This window comes from Lissotriton helveticus, chromosome 9 (genome assembly GCF_964261635.1).
Source record: "Lissotriton helveticus chromosome 9, aLisHel1.1, whole genome shotgun sequence".
In the NCBI taxonomy this organism is placed as follows: Eukaryota; Metazoa; Chordata; class Amphibia; order Caudata; family Salamandridae; genus Lissotriton; species Lissotriton helveticus.
In genome coordinates, this window is record NC_136070.1 from 1,251,402,693 (window position 1) to 1,251,422,534 (window position 19,842).

The following is a 19,842-nucleotide window of genomic DNA, read 5'->3' on the forward strand; positions in this document are numbered from 1 at the left end:
TTGGCGGGTTGCCACTGAAGCTGCTTCACCTTTAATGTTAGCTGATAGAGAGACCTGTTTGAAATCTTTCAGTAATCTCATACCGAGATTCAAGGCCGGTTCTGGACCGTATTCATTTTTTAATCTGTTTTAGAACGTCTGGTATTACCAGCATAGACATGACACCATGTGTTTTTGTGTAGATTGAAGCAAAGACTGTACCCCAAGTGTCACAGTCCTCCATGTGTGGTGCAATCCCCATTGGTAAACAGATTGTTAGAATCCTGTGTTTCTCATAAGGTGTACTATTGGGAAATACTGCCTCTATTTGAGTAATTTTCTGGGCTAACCAGAATGGAATTTGTTCCCTTTTTGCGGGCAACTTACCGATGACTGACTGTATAGTCTGTGGTGTGATTTTGTTTGTGTTCCCCTGATGAGGGGTGTGCTGTGGAATTCTAATAGCAGGTTGGACTGTTAACGTCCGCATGACATATTGTGCCAATTGTCTATGTATCTTTATTAATTGTTTTAGCTGAGCTAACAGTTCTGGACCTGTCATTTGTTCAATGGCAGGATGTGGTGTATAGCTGGCTGGTACGGGCCATGTAGCTCCTGGTCTACCTAGTGGACCGAACCTGGTAATGTGATTTTGATGTTGTAGGGCGCCTTTAAACCAGAGCTGATGCTCTTGGTAATTTAGTGGAATGTCAACGTCCTCGAAAGGAGCGTATTCTGCTGGATGTTCCTCTATCTTATAGAAGTGGAACACATGTGTTGTTGGATTTGCTTGTGGAAAGATAACCCATGAATAGAATACCTGTCTGCCGATATTCATGTGCCTCTATGACAAATATAACCTTACCAACTCTTGGTGATAGGCCATTTTCTATAAGCTTTATAGCTATGGTTTTTCTTACGTTTTCCGGGATGATTATAGCATCTGGGTCTTCTTCATGAAACCCTGTAATGTCTAAAACTCGTTGCGCTGCTGCTGCAGCTCTAGCCATTTCTTCGTCACTCTCCGTCATTTTGTTGACTGGAAGTTTGCAGAGCAAGTTTCAAGGAAATAAAGATAAGGTGCACAATATTTTGGAACACTGTATCCTTCAACGTTGAACAAAACCAAAAACTAATACATAGGATTTTCGTCCTACTCAGTTTAAGGCGGATATTTTTTCCTTTAACCCACTCCTGATGTCTATTGGAGTTTTTACGGGAAAAGGGGTCTCTGTGAAAAGCACGACTGAGTTACTCTAGTATATAGCGTTAAATTAGTGCCTTACCAAACGTTGGGCGCCATGTAGTATAGTTCCTATATTCCCAATAGGCTCTGCGCATTGGAATAATATATCCTATAGATTAGACGTAGGACTGAGGTCGACTAGGTCTCTATCGAATATATTAGACTTAATTGTGAGTGCCAGCTAGCTCAGAGGTCACTAAAAACATTCTCGAATAAAGAAGAAAGGATTAGTTTCTGACAAACGCATAAACATGACAACTTTGTTTCCCCAAGAAAAACTGGTCAGCAGAGTCGTGGAAACAATAGATAACTATTTTACTCAGTCATTCGTGCATGCTTCGTTTCACCAGAGGTGCAGAGAAATAGATAGACGGGCATTTTCAATAAAAGGTTTTATTGAACAGTCTTCTTTCTCAAGCATAAGAAATGAACTGCTACAATCGTAAAACTGTTTGTAAAATATAATGCATACAGTATAAAGAGTAGAACAAAATAATACTGTGAGAACATTGTATGGATTCTAAACCATAGATAAATACATACATAAATAACAGAGGCTAAAAGTACTCAACTGGTGCTTCTAAAATACGCCTACCCCGATGTACCTAACCTAAGCTTAGTATGAGGGAAGAAGTAAGTGAGATGTAGAATAAATATAATATTCTGTTGCCAAGAATCTGTCCAAGATTTCTTTTAGGGTCTAATCAGCTCCGTACCTTGATTTGGAATGAAGAAGGTCAGGCTCAGGACTCGATTTCCCAACAAGCCGCAAGGTTAGTTTGGAAACACTGGAGCTGGATTTCTCGGCTGGAGAAAAGACAGCGTCTCTCTCAGTGCATCTGCTGGAGGGTCGGCTTTCTTCGGCACTTGCTGTAGCAGAATGCTTCGGGCAAGTAGATAGTCGAACCGCTCCAAACCACAGTGTGTTTGCTAAGGCAAGTGTGTGCATATTTATACCTTGAAGTTGCCGAGTTTGACGTAAAGGTGGACATAATAATGTCATCAAAGAGTCTCAGTTCTTTGAAAACTGCATGAATTCTTGGATAAATCAATATTCAAGCAGGGGGAAGTCCCTAGCTGCTGAAGCCGAGTTTTCCAAGAAATCGTTGAAGATTTTCCGAACTAGTGGAAGTAGTCCTGCCGTATTTGGATTGCATGAGCTATGCCTAAATAGAGCTATGATTCTATATAAGGACATAGTGATTTATACCTATATAAGGGCATGAATCGGGAAATTTACAATAGTGTCCTAAAATCGTTTACAACTGCTGAGGCACTGCTGTTTGCTATGACAGGGCCTGAGCCGTGCGGCTCCCGCCCTGTTAAAATATATATATATGGGCATGCCCCGCGGGATGGGGTTCCCAGAGCAGAAATCGGCATCATGTAGGGAGGGCCGTGCCGCCCCCTTCCAGTTTAAAAAATAATAATTTAAAAATAGGGGTCAGGCCCTGAGGGATGGGGTCCACAGGGCCACAAAAAAGGGAAAATAATGGGGGCCACACAGCCCGCCTTCTGAAAATCAAAAACAAAAAAAAAGTCGGCATCGCGCCAAGGCCCCGCCCCCTCCCTACAGCACTCTGCAAACGCACCCCCTGGCACGTTGTAAGAAAGGGAACTAATTCCCCTTGAATACTGAGGGTCCCTGGAGGCCAAGTAGCCCACCCTGTAGCTCCGGTAAGTGCCAACGGGCTGCGTTGCAGAGAGGTGGTCTGAGACCATGCCCCTTTTTACACCTCTCTGCAACGCAGCTCTGTGGCGCTTACTGGAGCAACATCGCATGTCGTTCTCAAGCTTGTGGATATGCGCAGAACCGAATGTCAATGGTGTGCGGTATTATTGAAAGTGTTGCTACCGCAAAGCGCACACATGTGAATGTGCTCGGATGGAGGGAGGATCAGCAGTGAGGCTAAGTCATACACAGTGATAACGCTCATTACAGTCAAGCAATGCATGTCAAACGTGAAACTGAAAGTCTCACATATGACACACTACTATACTGGTAAAGCCTGACAACAGAGCATACTGCAACACAAATCTACACATTACTCTTTACTGTTTGTCACATGTGATCTAGAATGTGCACTCTGCCCGTGGCTGGTGATACCCCTTCGAGTCACCAATACCCAGGCCAAAAGGCAGCAAAATAATGCGCACACACACACACCTGGGGAATCGTGTGACACACATTTGTTTTCTGATGTAACGTTTCAGATGCATGGCCATCACACGTGGAAGGCTACTGTACAGACCATGAATATTGATCAAGATGATCGTTGCATGTTTTGTGTAGTATAAGATATGTGTACACAGCAAAAAACTTTTCAAAAAAGCTCTCTAAGCAGAAGAGATGTCTCTCATCAAACGCTGTAGAGAGAATGACTGAAATGGGTGGGGTCCTCCAACTGTTACAATGGGAAATGTTATAAACCAATCAAATGCTTTTTTTTAATGTCACATTGCAATCGCGCACCGGGCGTGTAAGGAGGCCGCACCCAACCCGATTTTGAGAAAATATATATTTACCATAATATAAGTTTACTACAGTTAGAAATATATAAATGTTTAAAATAATTTAGATTATCGCTTGCTCTCATATACATTTAAACTTATTTAGATATAGTTTTGAGACATAAAAAATTGAGGGAATGGCGTACCCGGCGCAACACCATACGTCTATGATGTAACACAAGGCCTGGCAGTTTGCACTTGTCCCATACGGAACGCGCGACCCCATACGTACATGATGTAACACGCGGCTTGGTACTGCGTACCCGTCGCATACCAAAGTAGCAGCTGGAGCGACCTCATACGTATATGATGTAAGACGGGACGCGGTGCCACAAACCCATCGGATACGAAATGAGTTTAGCAATATGGCGGATAGGATTCGCATGCTGATGGAGCTTGGTACACTACCGGTACGAGACTATTTTTGGGGGAAGATATAACACATTACATCATTTTTAAAGTAAAAAAAAAGGATAATAGAGTTCCAAAAGATTAAAAAAATAAATAGAAAAAATATTGGTTTCATAAATATTAAAATATTAAATTAACATTTAAAAAATCTTTGAAATTCACTGAATAAAACATAGGTTTTACAGATGTTATAGTTAGGAAGTAGCATTTCAAAAACTTTTGAAATTCACTGAAAACCATAGGTTTCAGGGACGTTACAGTTAGTTGGACATTTGACTCATGTAAAACCAGACAAATTCGCCCGTTATAGTTAGTTGAGCTAACTATAACTTGCGCGCCCGCAATGCACGGCTGATGACGTCACATATTACATCACTCATGACATGGTCTCTACCCCACTCCACTCTACGCCACAACACTCTTCCATACAACACTGTATGACACTGTATGACACAACACTGTATGACACTGCACTTTATGCCACTCCACTCTATGCAACTGCAGTCTACTCTGGTTTGCAACACTGTACTCCACTATACGTCACTCTATGTCCCTCCAGTCTACCAAACTACTCCACTCTATGCCACTCCACTGTACAACCTATACTCCAGTCTATGTCACCGTACAACACTCTACATAACTCCTTCTATGCCTCTCCACCGCAATTTACTGTACTTTACTCTATGATACAGTGCTCCAGAGTGAAAAAACTTATCTACTCTATGGCACTCCACTCAACACCAATCTGTGCTATTCTACTTGCTGATATTCTATGCCACTCCACTCTAACACACTCCACCACACTGTAATGTACTCTAAATCACTCCACTCTACAATACTGCACTCCACTCCATGACCCTCTACTGTACTCCACTCTACAACAGTTTCTGACACTCTACAATACGCAACACCACACCACTTCACTGTATGACATTTAACTCCACTCTATGACACTTAACTCCACTCTATGACACTTTACTCTACACTATTCTACCCCACTCCACTCTACTCAATGTCACTCTACTGTACGACACAGCACTCAAATCTATGGTACTTTACTCCACTCTAAGCTATGCCACTCCACTCCACTCTACAACACTTTACCCTACCCTACAACACTCCACTCTATGCTGCTCCACCCTACAACAGTCTGCTATGTACAACTCCACTCTATAACACTCTACTACACTCTATGACACTGGACAACACTCTACTTCACTCTGTCCTCTACTCAACTGTATGTCACTCTACAACACTCTACTCCACGCTAGAACATACCACACAACTACCTCTATGCCACTATACCTCAATTTACTCCACTCTACTCTACGAGACTCTGCTTCACTGTACTCCCACACTCCACTGTATGCCACTGTACGCCACTCTATGTCACTTGACTCTACAACACTGTATACCACTGTACCATTACACTCTACCATGCTCTACGATGATAAACCGTATGCCACTCCATTCTACAACACTCTACTCCACTTTATGCCACTCCACTCTACAACACTTACCAACACTCTATGACATGCCACTCCACTTTACGTCACTCCACTCTATGCTACTCCATTGTACATCACTCCGCTCTACGCCACTCCACTCTACCAACCCCCATTCCATGCCACTCCACTCCACTATGGTCTAGAACACTCTACTCAGCTCAATAGAAATCTATGGCCCTCCAATCTCCCACACAATACTCCACCCTATAGCACTCCACTGTACAATTGTGTACTCCAGTCTATCCAAGTGTGTACCACTCTAGTTTACTCTGTGTTAATAAGTATATTGCGTATATTGAGTGTCATAGTGTCATGATGGTTTGGCTGGCCTGAGACGGCCGGCCGGCCAAACCATCATGCACAGAGAAGGGAGCGCAGTACCACTCCTCTCACTGCCGTCACACCCTAGTCCCCTCCACCAAGACACAGCAGGAAAGGAGAAATAAAACAAGTGTTGTTTTTTTTAGGTCGAGCCTACAGCGCGCATGCGCTGTATGCAAGACTTGATGTTATCAACAAAACCACTCTATTCCCACCTCCTGCTTACCATTGGTTCATTCCAGCGTCCCTCTTCTTTACAGCCTCCTGTCTCGTTCCCGCCGCCAATACTGCACTTCTTTTGAAGGCTGAGGAGCACCTGTAAGGTACAGTGCACTTACGAATTCATTCATTAATTTCATTATGTCCTATTTAGAAGAACTTTATTTTAATTGTTCCTTTGGCCCGCCATTGCTTGTCTTGCCGTCCACTTCTGTAGCTTTGCTTGTCTTGTCTGCTTCTGTTGCTTTAATGCAGGTTCTACTTCTCCTGGTTTCCGCTGCCTTGCTTCATTTTCTTAGCTTTACACATAATGTCATGCTTCATGGTGTTTGCCTTTTATTTTTTTCGCCATATTTGCCAAACCTTTCCCTCTCTTACTTTGTCCTTGCCTATGCAGCACACATTGCACTGCTTCTCCTCTGGTTGCACTCAGTGCTCCTACAACTGGCCCAGACCCTCCATTGCCACCCTCGCAGGGGAAAAGGTGTGTGATGATTTAAATAGCGCTTGTGTTTTCAGCAGTCAAGTCCTTTCAGCCAACAAGGATTGGCTGAAAACGCAAGCACTTGCGGCTTGTGTTTTGAGCTGATCTATTTGGAAGAATATTTTTTTTATTGCTCCTTTTGGCCCATCACTGCTTGTCTTGCCACCTGCTTCTGTTGCTTTGCTTGTCTTGTCTGCTTCTTTTGCTTTAATGCAGGTACTACTTCTCCTGGTTTCTGCTGCTGTGCTTAATTTTCATAGCTTTGTGCGGCATGTCTGATTCATGGTGTTTGCTTTTGATTTTTGTTCCTATATTGGCCAACCCTCCCCTACCTTACTCCGTCCCCACAGCACACATGGAGCTGGCGTCTCTTCCGTTTGTACTCAGTGCTCCTGCAACTTCCCCAGACCCACCTTCGCCAAACTTTGTTTGCTTGCCTAGTTCAACGCTCTGCACATTAAAATATCACCAAACACCACTGAGTTTAAACATTTGCCGTTTTCACTGCTCTCATAAAGACGGCCTTCCTCTTTTCTATCTGAGGCCATTCTGCATTGATGTCTGTTATTTATATCTATAGCACAAAGGAGATGTGTTTGGGAGGGAGTGCTTTTTTGTGATCTTTCAAATCTGCAAGAGCATCAGTGAGCTAAAATTAAGAACAGAGAGAGAGAGAGAGAGAAAGAGAGAGGGAGTGTTAAACTCGGGGTTGTTATTTATTGTTTCAAGTTTATAACTTTGGTAATTGGATCATATTGGCAATGATTTGTGGAGCTAATTTGAGGACTGAAATAATTGGTAATGGTCGAATTTTCTGAGGATTATTGGTGGGTGCTATTGAGTGTAAGCATATTCACTGGGCCCCACAGTGATGACACCAATATGTATCAGTTGAAACCATTTGTTTATTAAGTTTAATTGTTTTATCGTGTTAACATTAAAATCCAGTCATAGTACACTGATGCTTTTGGTCAGAAAAGCTTTAACATGTACTACACCGAGGCGTGGCTATGCGCGCTGCTTGAGTGCCGCGGAACAGAGTAGCTCTGGTGCCCGTGCCTGAACACCACCAATCCGATCAACCTATCCATGCCCTGAGTTGGGGCAAAGATGCCAGAAAAAATCTGGTTTCATCTGACCCTAAAATCGGGTCTGCCGGATCCCGGGGGCGGTGTGGCACGTCCCGTAAAGTGAGGCCTGCATGGAGTTGACAGCAGGGACCTGTAGTGAAGGCCGGGGCAGTGCGGTCAGCGTGCCGCGCTACACCGAGACTTGGGGCCTTGTCCTTTGGGATGCAGAGGTCGGCGGCGTGGGGGAGATACCCTCCCCCCCACAAATACCGTGCATTGCCGGAGAGTGGTGAGGCCCACTGAAGCCTGCGAAGCGGATAGACTGCCGTCCGATCCTGAGAGGAGGTGCCCGCACCTTGTAGTAGTTCCATGACCAGCTTCACCGGAGGGTGCCACCGAAGAGTTGCAGGGGGCTGAGCAGCAGTGAGCAGACCCAGAGATCCTCCGGCCCCCGCGTCTGTGTTCGATAGTGTTATGGTGCTTCTGTCGCCTCTGGGCGGAGCACTGCCTCAGCTGGTCGGGAGACTGGAGTGACTGGCCTCATCTCAGTGATACTTCACAGTAAGAGGGTCCCTGTGACACTGAGGCTTCCATTTGGCTGGAGCGCGGGATTGAGGGCCCGCTGGAGTGCGTCCCGGGGTGTGAGTTGGGAGTCTGCCTGGGAGTCGCCTACACTGGGTGCACCTCCCCCCTGCCCCAAGAGAGGCTATAGGGGTGCAGCTGTAGACTTGACCTGTAGTGTGCCCACAAAGAAATTTCATGCCTGATCCGCCGATACCCACGTGTGCAATACATTGTGAAGAACATCGCCGAATACGTTGGTGTGGCCCAGGCCAGAGACGAGCTGAGAGGAGCATTTCCCCCCACCCCTTTTCGGGGACGAAATATCGGGAGGAAGAGGCCCAAAGACCTCGCAACAAAATAAACTGGATCGGTACACTTGCCCAAAGGTAGCAATGCCCAACCAAGGGATCAGACGGAGACCCCCCGGAACTTACCCTAAAGGACGTTATGGAAGCAATTGCTGGGGTTCAAACATCAATGGAGCAACGGACGGACTCAATCGTGGTGGAGATGATGATCATCCGAGCAGACCTCACCAAAATGAGTGAAAGGGTTAAGCAACTGGAGGTGATCTCCACCAGCCTTGTCGATGATGTCTCACAACTCCAAAGTGAAATCCAGGACCTGAAAACTTTCCGAAAGTTGCAGAGGACAAGTTGGACGACTATGAGGGGTGCTCCAGCCACAATAACCTGAGAATTATTGGGGTCCCGGAAAAGGCAGAGGGGCAGGCTCCTGATTTGTTCATTGAGGATCTAATACTCAACCATATATGCCCCAAGGGCTTGTCTAAATTCTTTGTAGTGGAGCGGGGCCATAGGATCCCCGGGGGGCGCCCGAGACCTGGGGCCCCTCCCACCACTATACTTGCTAGGCTGCTCAACTATCGCGACCGAGACGAGATCCTACAGAGCGCCAGAGTGGGGCCGCCGCTTGTATAAGAAAATGTAGTCATTTCATTCTTCCCGGACTTTACCCAGGCCATAAAAAAACAGAGATGGATCCTTTATTGAGGTAAAAAAAGACTCAGAGAGAAAGGCCTGAACTATGCAATGCTCTTTACGGCTAAGCTGCGGGTGGAAGCGGACGGGAAGGCCTGGTTCTTTGATCGCCCGGAGGCAGTGGAGGATTGGCTGGAGGATTGGAGAGACGCAAAGGAGCATAATGCTCACTGATTGGCTTTAGTAAGAGACATTGATTTCAAAATATTTACTGGCCTGGTTAGCCCCAATTTGAGTCGCACCTGGGGGCCCATACCGAGGAAGTAGGAATCTGGCTACGGCGGACTCCTTGGTGGACCCTGACTGGCAGACTTGCATTGGGTTACCTGGTTTCAATGATACTGGTGACTGCCCCACTCTTGGGACAATCTTGGTTTTATGGGGAATGTGGGTGGTGGGGCGGGGGTTTGGAGCACCTTTCCCCTCATTTAGCTACTTTTAGATCTTATAGTTGGGGTGACAGGCAATCTGTAAGTTGATTTTATGGGTAGTTTTAGGCCCATATTGCAGTGGAGCAGGGAGGGGGGTGGTCGTTTTTGGGGTTGGGGGGTGTTTTTTGGTTCTTGTTCTTCCAGCAGCTACGTTATTATGGTGCTCTCCTACAGGCATGCATTTACATAATCACCATGGGCACATAGTGGGATTAGTTTTGTTTGTTTTAAGTCAGCACGAAAAAGTATCTTTACGTGGGAGGAGATGAAGTCTTCCGATCACTTGAACATACACACACAGGGACGGCGATCTTAAGCTTTTGAGCTGGAACGTTAATGGGTTGCAGGACAAAATCAAGTGCTGCTTTGTGCTACAACACATCAGCAGATGTGTTGTAGCAACACAATAGTTGTAGCAATAGTTGCAAGGTGCTAAACAGATAGGGCTACAAATTGGTGGCACATGCAGGCTTCACCACTGACTCTCGAGGGGTGGGTATAATGCTGCGAAATTCCTTTCCCTTTATGATCCAATCCACATGGGCGGATAATCGAGGGCGCTACATAGGTATCACGGGACAATGGGAGGGGCGCACAGTCACTTGCTTGTCAATCTACATACCACTGGGACTACAGTTGCACACATTCAAGGACCTTGGGACAGTGCTGCTCTCGCTGCCAAGGGCCTACTGCTGCCTACTGCTGATGGGGGGGGATTTTAACTCGGTGGCGGCAGGACTTTCTCGATACACTTAGAGTAGCTGATGCATGGAGAGCATTTCACCCTGACAACACACGTTTCATTCGGGAGCACATAATAGCTTCTCACAGATCGATATGTTGTTGTCCCAGCAACACAACAAACTATTATCCGTGAAATAAGGCATATGGCAAGAGGCATATCTGAACATTCCCCCGTATGGACCTATGTGGCACTGGGGGGGTAGGTGGAGTGGCTCCCATCAACCTGTGGCACCTCGAGACCCTGTAATTCACAAGGCACTATTGTTAGCTGTGGATCAATACTTCCAGGAAAACGAGGGCACAGTCGACTTCTCCCAGACGTTGTGGGAAGCGTTTAAAACAGTGATCCAAGAGCAGGCACTCTCCCTTATAGCGGGTAAGCGGAAAGATAGGATGAAAGACTTGGTGGAAGTTGAAAGTGCAGTCCTCGGTCTAGAAAATGAGTTAGAGGAGGGGGTGACGCCGGAAAAGACACACGCCTTGCAGCTTAAGCGAGATGAGTACAAGGCAATAGCAACGGAGAGGGCAAAAATCTTTGCGAGGGAATCTGAGGGCAGGTTGTATGAGCTGGGTGATAAATCCGGGAAGCTCCTGGCGTGGTTGGACAAAAAAGAAATGGCATCCAGACTGGTGCCGGAAATTATCCATAAAGAGGGCCAAACTTGGGGAAGTATTTATCCGGTGGATCAGGTACCTGACAGGGATGACACCTCTCCCCCCTCCTGTTCGCCCTAGTGCTCAAACCTCTGGCGGCATGGATCCGGAAGGACCCAGGCATACGAGAATTGAGGTGGGCTCCGTTATGGGAGGACCGCATCTCACTATATGGGGATGATATACTATTGTTCCTAGCCACTCCCACAAAGTCATTAATCGCAGAGTTGGATATATTCGCAATTCTTGGGAGATTCTCTGGGTATTCTATTAACTGGGGCAAATCCCTTCTCTATGTTCTGAACGGTGACTGCCCCGCTGTCCCTAGGGGCTGCCCAATCCCAATCACCACGGAGGGCTTTAAATATTTGGGTATATATGTGACGTCTGACCCCCAGCTCTGCTACAACCGTAACCTACTCCCACCACTACAAAGATTGAAACGAGACATTACAGTGTGTAGGGCGCTCCCTCTATCGCTGCTGGGAAGGGCGGCACTCTTCAAGATGATGTCCCTGCCTCGATTCCTATATGCGCTACAAAATGTCCCTGACCCAGTGCCTGCCAACTATTTCAAAGAAGTCAAGGGCATGCAGAGGGATTTATTATGGGGTGGAAAGCCAAGGATAGCGCTCCACATACTTGCTCTTTACTGGTACGATGGGGGTATCAGTCTCCCCGACCTTAAGAAATATTATTGGGCGGCGCACCTTGCGGCCATTAACCACGGTACCTACCGAAGAATGGACGACCCGGGCTACGCAATAGACCGTTGTCTGCTCCAGAGTGGAAACTACTACATAGCACTTTACTCTAGGCCTAAACGCTTTCTCCTGACTGGGCCAACAAAGCATTTGGCACAGGTCTGGCATACTGCCACTAGGAGTTTGGGTTGGGAACGGAAACTGACAGCAGCCACCCCTCTCTGGGACTCCGAGATCCTAGGCGATCTTTGGAACTCAAAGGGATTCGACAAGTGGTATCTTATTGGGATCTCAACAATTGGGGATGGTGGGTTAAAGGGGTGGTGGTACCTTTTGCTTATTTACAACAGAAATATGAACTTGCCAACACAGATTATTTCAGTTACCTTCAGATCCGCCACGCATTACAGACAAATATACCCACAGGATCATCACTCTCAGATTATACTCCTCTCGAGGACAGACTGCTTGATGGTTACCTACTAGAAAAAAACAATATCCCTCACCTATAAAAACGCATCAACAACGTAGCTAAATCCCCACAGGAACTCAGGGTAAAGTGGGGAAGGGATGGCATTGAGCTAGATGATGAGTAGTGGCAAGAGGCTTTATCCTCCCCAAAGGAAGTAGCCATATCGGCCAGGCTGAGAGTTGTTCAGCTTAAAAATCCTCCACAGAGTGTATGCAACTGGGCCCTGCTTGGTCGGAATGGGGAGTTCGGAGGGGAGTGAATGCAGACGTCAATGCGGCTCTGAGGGAACGTTCATGCATATAATATGGGAGTGCAACCTCATTCACAGATACTAGCGTCAATTCCACACAGCACCCAGCGCAGTATTGAATCTTGATATCCGTCTTAAGGTGAAGAGATGCTTGTTGAATGTGTGGGAACCTACGGATTTAGGAAGAATGGGCAGGATATGGGTTACATTTGGGCTTAAGGTGGCGAAAAGAAACATAGCTCGACAATGGGGTGCCACTCACCCCCCTACACTCACGGACTGGAAGAAAAACATGGACTGGTGCATGTTCCGGGAAAAGACTGTCTATGTTGCAAGGGGGTGCCCGAAGAAATTGTTGTTAATCTGGGGGGCCTGGAACACATACCGCGGTGAGATTTGTAGTCCTCTTCGCAGTGTTGACCTGCATGACCCGCCCACTCCTTGATGTGTAATAACTGTGCTCTGGGGCTCTATTTGGATTGCTATTCTGATTTGTCAAAATGTAATTGTATGACCTCCTCCTACTTACAATTCATGAAATAAAATCGACGCTCAAACAAACTCAGATCTTGAGATAAATCCAACCCAACGTGAAGACCAAATAGCGTCACCACAGCCAATAACAAAGGCGGAAGTTAAAATCACAAAACGGGAAAGAAAGTGTGCAAGGAAGGCTAGGCTTAAATACAACAAACTACAAAACATAGCCCCGGTTAAGTATTTTCCACTGTTTACAACTTATCCGAATACAGATTTGAAAGTAATACCTGAGGTAGAAAGTGCAGAAAGGAATCAAGCTCACTTTCCACAGTCCTCCTTCGCAGACAGCCAAGACCTTAGGCACACGGCAAAATCCTCTTCTGAGTCTCAAAACAATCACGGAGTCCGAAGCCCAGTTCGCATGGATAAGGCGAGTGGTCAAAAAATCCTGCTGGTGCAGCAACAGAAGAATACAAAACAAGATGAAAACGAATTGGAAGAAGTACCACACACGGAAAACCAGCAATTGTTAGGACAAAGCAGCCCGAGGGGAGACAAAGTACAAAATAGGCAACATTTGGCACGGCAAGAAGCAGAGTCGCAAGAGGGGCCTAACCAAGCAGAACTCAAGAAAAATAGGCCAGAGGGAACACTGTCAACTATCCCTCAGATCCCCCTAAAATCAATTGCCGTAATATTAAGGGGGAAGAATCGTCACTGCAAGCTCTTAGTTCAGGAGCAAGCGGACCCACAAAAAAAGACGCCAACCCAAAAACATACGGGCCCTCCAATTACTAAGCTAGAGGCAAAAATTTTAAATCCTGCAGAGTACGAACAGGGAGGTAGTGAAGAACCCCTGAAAAGCCTCACAGGGTTAGGGGGAAGAAATGGTAGCGTCCCACAGTCATCTGAAAAGCAAGAAGAAATAGATCCGTGTGAACTGAAGTTGTCCTTTATCCCAGAATATTCTTCGAAAGGAACCCAGGACGCGCTCAACAGGGGAAACCTTTTGAGATTGCTTCATGAAATCCCCGACTTAAAAGGAATCTGTTCGCGTGATTTAATTTCAGTGGAATTCAAGGAAACACCCCGAAGGGGGTTAGAGGAGTCCCTGACAACGTGGGCGTCCAAGGACCTGGTGGACAACATCATAGCCATGAGGGGAAGATTTGAGATATGGGGAATCAGGCATCAGGCAGTGCAACGTCCAAGGTATCCGTATCCCTTCCTAAACAATCTAAAAGAAGAGCAAAGCCTACAAAGATATCAGCACACATGTTTACACGGAGCACGTTCCAATTCACCAACGACATCAGTGCGAAACAATAGGCACCCTAAAAGCGATAGTTCAGGCACAACTGGGGAAAGCCCGCAGGAGCTTAAAGACTGGGCCTGGATCGCAAAAACACTAAATGATAAGCATCCCTAACAAAAGAATTCAAACAACGGAAACATCAAGGGAAAATAATGAACCAATCAACATCTCGATCTGTTCTTGGAATGTGCACGGCTTCAGGGATATGGGCCAAGATCAAGATACAGTAACCTTCCTAAATCAACAACAAATAATCATGCTTCAGGAAACATGGAATATCGGGGCAACCTCAATATCTGGTTTCATTGAACATCACTGCCTGGCAGAAAGACACTCAAAGTTTGGCCAACCTTCATAACTCAAAAACTGAATTGGGAAACCAAAGATATAGACACAGGGGTAAACTGGATCCAAGTTACAAAGGTAACCGGCAAGGAACAAACTATTATTCTCCTCCTAATAAATGTTTACATCCACCCAGATGGAAAGAAGCAAAATGGTAAATATATAACGCTAATAAAACTGCTGAAAATATTGCAGAAAAGCCATTCATAAACGCCCAACTGGTGATCGCCGGCGATTTCAACACCAACCTTTTGTCACCCAACCGGGGAAGAAACTGTGCATCGAAAGGTGCGCTGGAATTTGTTTGCAAACTAGCAGCGCTTGATCTAATAATCATAAATGGTAACTCCCCGTGGGATTCGCCTCCAGCGGCAACTACCTGAGTGGAAAAGTCGTTTCGACAATAGACTTTGTAATTACGAGTACTAAACAGCTCTCAGAAATTACTAGTTTCAGAATAATTACACGAGCTGAAAGTGATCATCTGCCGTTAATACGGAATCTAAAGAATAGAACAGACTTTGCTCAGAGGAACAACGCCATTTCGCAGCATTCAGAAACATTTAACTTGCGCAAAGTAAAATGGCGAGGAGAGGTTCCAGAACTTATTGAGAACAAAGTAAAGTCATTTATCGAAACCCAAGGCCCGGTTCAAGAACGGGCTCATGTAAGACATTGGGAGCAAATGGTCGAGTTTTTACTCCAAACCTTCCCGCTTATCAATCCACAGAGGTCTTTAAAAACAGCCAAAAGGGACCCATGGTTCAGTCATGATCTGAAAATGCGCAAAAGAGAGATCATGAGAGAAGTGCGACGTCTATCACGAGAGGGAAAAAAGGACCCAAAAACAGGAAAAAACAAAGCTGCAGACACTAAGAAGTGCTTACAGAAAGAAGCTGGAGAAAGCAAAACGGGGCAACATCATGAACAAAAGGAGGCACAAACTGGATCGAGTCATGCAACACCAACGGCTAATTTAGCCCATTTAAACTCCGTTTTTGAAGAGCAAACTCCTCTGACAAATGAGAAAGAACTAAAAATCCTTATAAAGAAATTAAAGTCTGAGGGAGCGGCGGGGACAAAAGGCATTCCAAATGCAATCTTCAGGAATAACCCAGAGCTATGGTCTGAAATCCTAACACCACTCTTCAACGAGAATTATGTAAACTCTAATATCCCAGATTCCTGGAGGGGGACTGTCATCCACCCCATATGTAAAAAGGAAGATCATGGTAACCCAGGGAATTACAGATTAATCTCCTTGATTGACGTGGAAGCCAAACTATACGCCTCGTGCCTATTAAAACATCTGCAACGTTGGATGGAGGAACAAAGCATCATCCCTAACTTCCAAACAGGATTCAGGCAAGGCATGGGCACTCAATCGAACCTCGCAACCCTGGCTCTCTTGACGGAGCAGGCTCAAAGCCTGTTTTGTGGACATCAAATCGGCATTTGACAGAGTGGGCAGGAATCTTTTATGGAACAAACTTAAAAGATGGGGCATACCAACCGCACTCCTTACCGCCATCATAACCTTGCACACTGACACCTGGGCAAGAGTTAAGCTGGGAAATGGGCCGAGCTTTACCGGAAGTATTCCTTCACAAAATGGTCTGAAGCAAGGCTGTGTCTTGGACCCAAGCCTTTTTAATTTGTATCTATAAGACATTGCCAGACACATTGACAACCCAGACTTCCACCCCCCAAAACTGGCTAATAAGCCAGTCGCAATCCTCCAATATGCAGACGACTTAGTCTTGTTAAGCCAAACCCCAGTGGGATTACAAAGATCAATAAATAACCTGGCATCCTATCTGGACTCGGAACAGCTAGAGATAAACAAAGATAAAACAAAAATTGTTCTTCTGGTTGACAGCAGGAAATTAAAGTTCAAATGGAGGGTAAAGGGGGCCCATGTGGAAGAAACAAGAGCTTATAAATATCTGGGAGTAATAATCGGGCAGGGCACAAGTTACAAAGAACATAAAATGGCCCTCAAAGCAAAGACTCAATCCCTGATCTACGCATATAGATCATTGCGCAGAAAATTGGACTGTCCTAACCATTCTCACTTGTTAAAAGTAATGGCTGCCCAAATCCATCCAAGTTTGTCATACGGTCTCGTCCCCTGGTGTGGCAAAGATTCGCATTTCCTGAATGAATTGCAGTCAAAAATCTATAAAGCAGTTTTTGACTTACCAAAATCTGCCTCGCCCGCTCAGGTACGACTCGAATTTGGGCTTCAGGATCTTAAATACAGGGCAATGAGCAACTTCATTAAATTCTGCCACACCCTCCGGCTATCCGAAGAGGATACTTTAAACAGACTCTGCTGGGATGAAGTAAGGTCACAGAACAAGCAAGAAACCCCAAATTCCTGGGGGAGTTATCTGAGGACATCTTTGGCCACTTTGGAACTCCAACCAGCTTGGGACAACAAGACGGATCGAGCGTCCTTTAACAAAAATGTGAACGTCGCAAGTAAAAAGAAATCTTTATTGGAAGATAAAATTGCGCTCACAAAGAGACGGCATGGATGGACAGTCATGAACTCATACAGGTCTCTAAAGCCGCAAGCTTATTTATCTGCCCATTTCAGTTCCTTTATAAAGACGTGCTTTCTAAAGTTCAGGATGGGGGTGCACGTCTCCAAGGATCTATCCCCCTCATGGGCGAAAGGTTTTAACTCAGAACGTTGTCGCTTATGCGGATTCCGAAAGGAAACCTTGGCCCATTTGCCGTGCGCCAGTCCAGCCATGTTAACCCAAAGGAGACAATATCTAAAGTCGACTATCATCAACCAGAACATTCGCTCAAGCAGACAAGCAGTGATAAGCTGGCTGAAGGGTTCGTCATGTATCTTGTCTTGCCGAGGAGTCAAATTCATGAGGTTAGTGAACAGCTGCCTATTGCAAGCGGACGATCTTTAATCGTTATTGCATGCAAAGTATCCCCATACTTTTAATTTGATGGTACATAATTTTTAATCTTTTCTGCTGTAACTTGATTTAAACATAGTTTTAGAATGATTTTAGAATGATACAATTTCACACACTTGAAATGTACGGGAATCAGAGTACAGATGCAATTATGATCTCTTGCATAATGACACTCCCAGCTGTTTGCGTAGATGAAGTTCACTCATTTTATGTAGGGGGGGTATTGTGATGATTTTAATTAATCAAACAATAAACATTAAACTTGAAACTTGAATTCATGAATATGTTTTGTGTATATGTGCTGATTTTTGTTTCGTTCTATATCAATAAAAAGAAATACAAAAAAAATGTACTACACCCCCCTCTTCAGAGAGATTATCTGTTATAACCCCGAACCATTGTTTAGTGGACAAACAGCAACCCTACCTATGAAGTTATCTTTAATAAAATTCTTAAATCATATAATTGAACCACGTGCCATTTGCCAATTATTTTTCTAAAAAAATTATGGAAATGACCCTAAATCTACAGTAAAGCCATATTTAAATCAGGTCCCTGTTGGACTTGGCCCATTTTCCCAAAAATTTTTGCCTTTCACCCCCCAACATGTAGGATGTCTCCCCCATGGTAAAGGTTACTGAATAGGCCATGTGAGGTATGAGAAGCCCTGTGTAATGTTCAATACAATGCAATGGTGTGCAGTTATTAACCACCCATTATAGAAATGTACCCTGATGGAATGCTGTATTCAAAATGGCTGCCATGGCTGTGCGTTGTGCAACCTGACTGCAGTAGATTAGCAGTCTAGTTGCTAGGTACCACAGCGGCCACAGGTTACATTGCAAATAGAGCACTGAGAAGTAATCACAGGTTTTTGGGGATTATTGTTTGGCTGATTATTGTGTTTTCTTTATCATTATTGCTTCCTCCTGAAAAGTGTGTTTTGAATTGTGTCCCCTTGTACTGTGGGTGGTGTGTCCCGGGTGTACCTTGTCACGATCGGGTTGGTTTATGATGAGGACGAACTCATGGAGTACATCGAGCAGGAAGTGATAGATTTCTGCAAGGAGAGAGGGATACCCCCAGTAGGCAACATTAGAAGGAAGTTGTTCCTTTACGAAGCCCTCAAGAGGGGAGAACCCTTAGAGGTAGGTGGGGACCTGTCTGATTACCCCTCTGCATATTTAAAGGGTGGATTTGGTAGAGACCAGAGGGAGGGCTCCCAGTCCATAACCCTGGAGGGTGATTACTTCGATGAAGAGGAGGAAGAGTTGGATAGGGCGGAGACGCCAGTAGCTGAGATGGACACCATAGATAGGGAGTCCCGCACTGAGTCCAGTCCCAGGGACACTCCCCCATCCCTTTCCCGATCCCCAGAAGAGTGGGTAGACAGAAGGGAAGAAAGGGAGCATCGGCAGGCACTGTCAAAGCTTAGGCATTCCAAGGAGTTAGCGCAGCTGAGGGTGGAAGAGCAGAGGCTAGAGACAGAAATGGTCCTCGCGCAAGAGAGGATGGCGGAGAGACTAGCTCAGGTGGGTAGGTTGTCCCCTGAGAGTGATTTCTGTGGTCTGGATTCACCGGTGAGGGTGGGATCCAGTGGTGGCAGCGAGAGTAGTTCCAGTGCAGGGAGTCTCACTCCCATAACCCAGGAGACGGTGCCTGATTAGCAGGAAGAGGGGGACGGGTTAGTGTTCAGGGGCAGGGGAAAGCTGTCCCACCAGTCCTGGAGGGAGTTTGTGGAGGAGTGTTGGACTGCATTGGAGGGTTGGTTGGTGGATCGAGTAGTGGATGATGGGGAAGGGTTGTTCCAGGTAGTCATTAAGGAACGCCTGCTATGCAGTTGTTTTCCCCGCTTGCGGCACCACCTGTTGCAGTGTAGGTTCTCAGACCCCAGGGAACTTGCACGGGAGACAGACCTCTGGGTAAGTGCCAGAGAGTCTGAGAGGGCATTGGGGAGTGATCCAGAAGGGAATGGTGCAGGGATCTTCCGACCCAGCGAGGCGGGAGAGGTGAGGAATAGCCCAGCTCTGTCCCAGGATAGTGAGAGGGTTGTAGGGCCTCACATCCCATCTACAGGAGGGAGTGAGACGGGGAGGTGTCCCGAGGTGCCCCAACCGCAGTCACAGGGCCTGGAGAGTTCCATAAGAGAACCCCAGGTTGGGAGCCTATGCTGTCCCGATGTGCCTTCCAG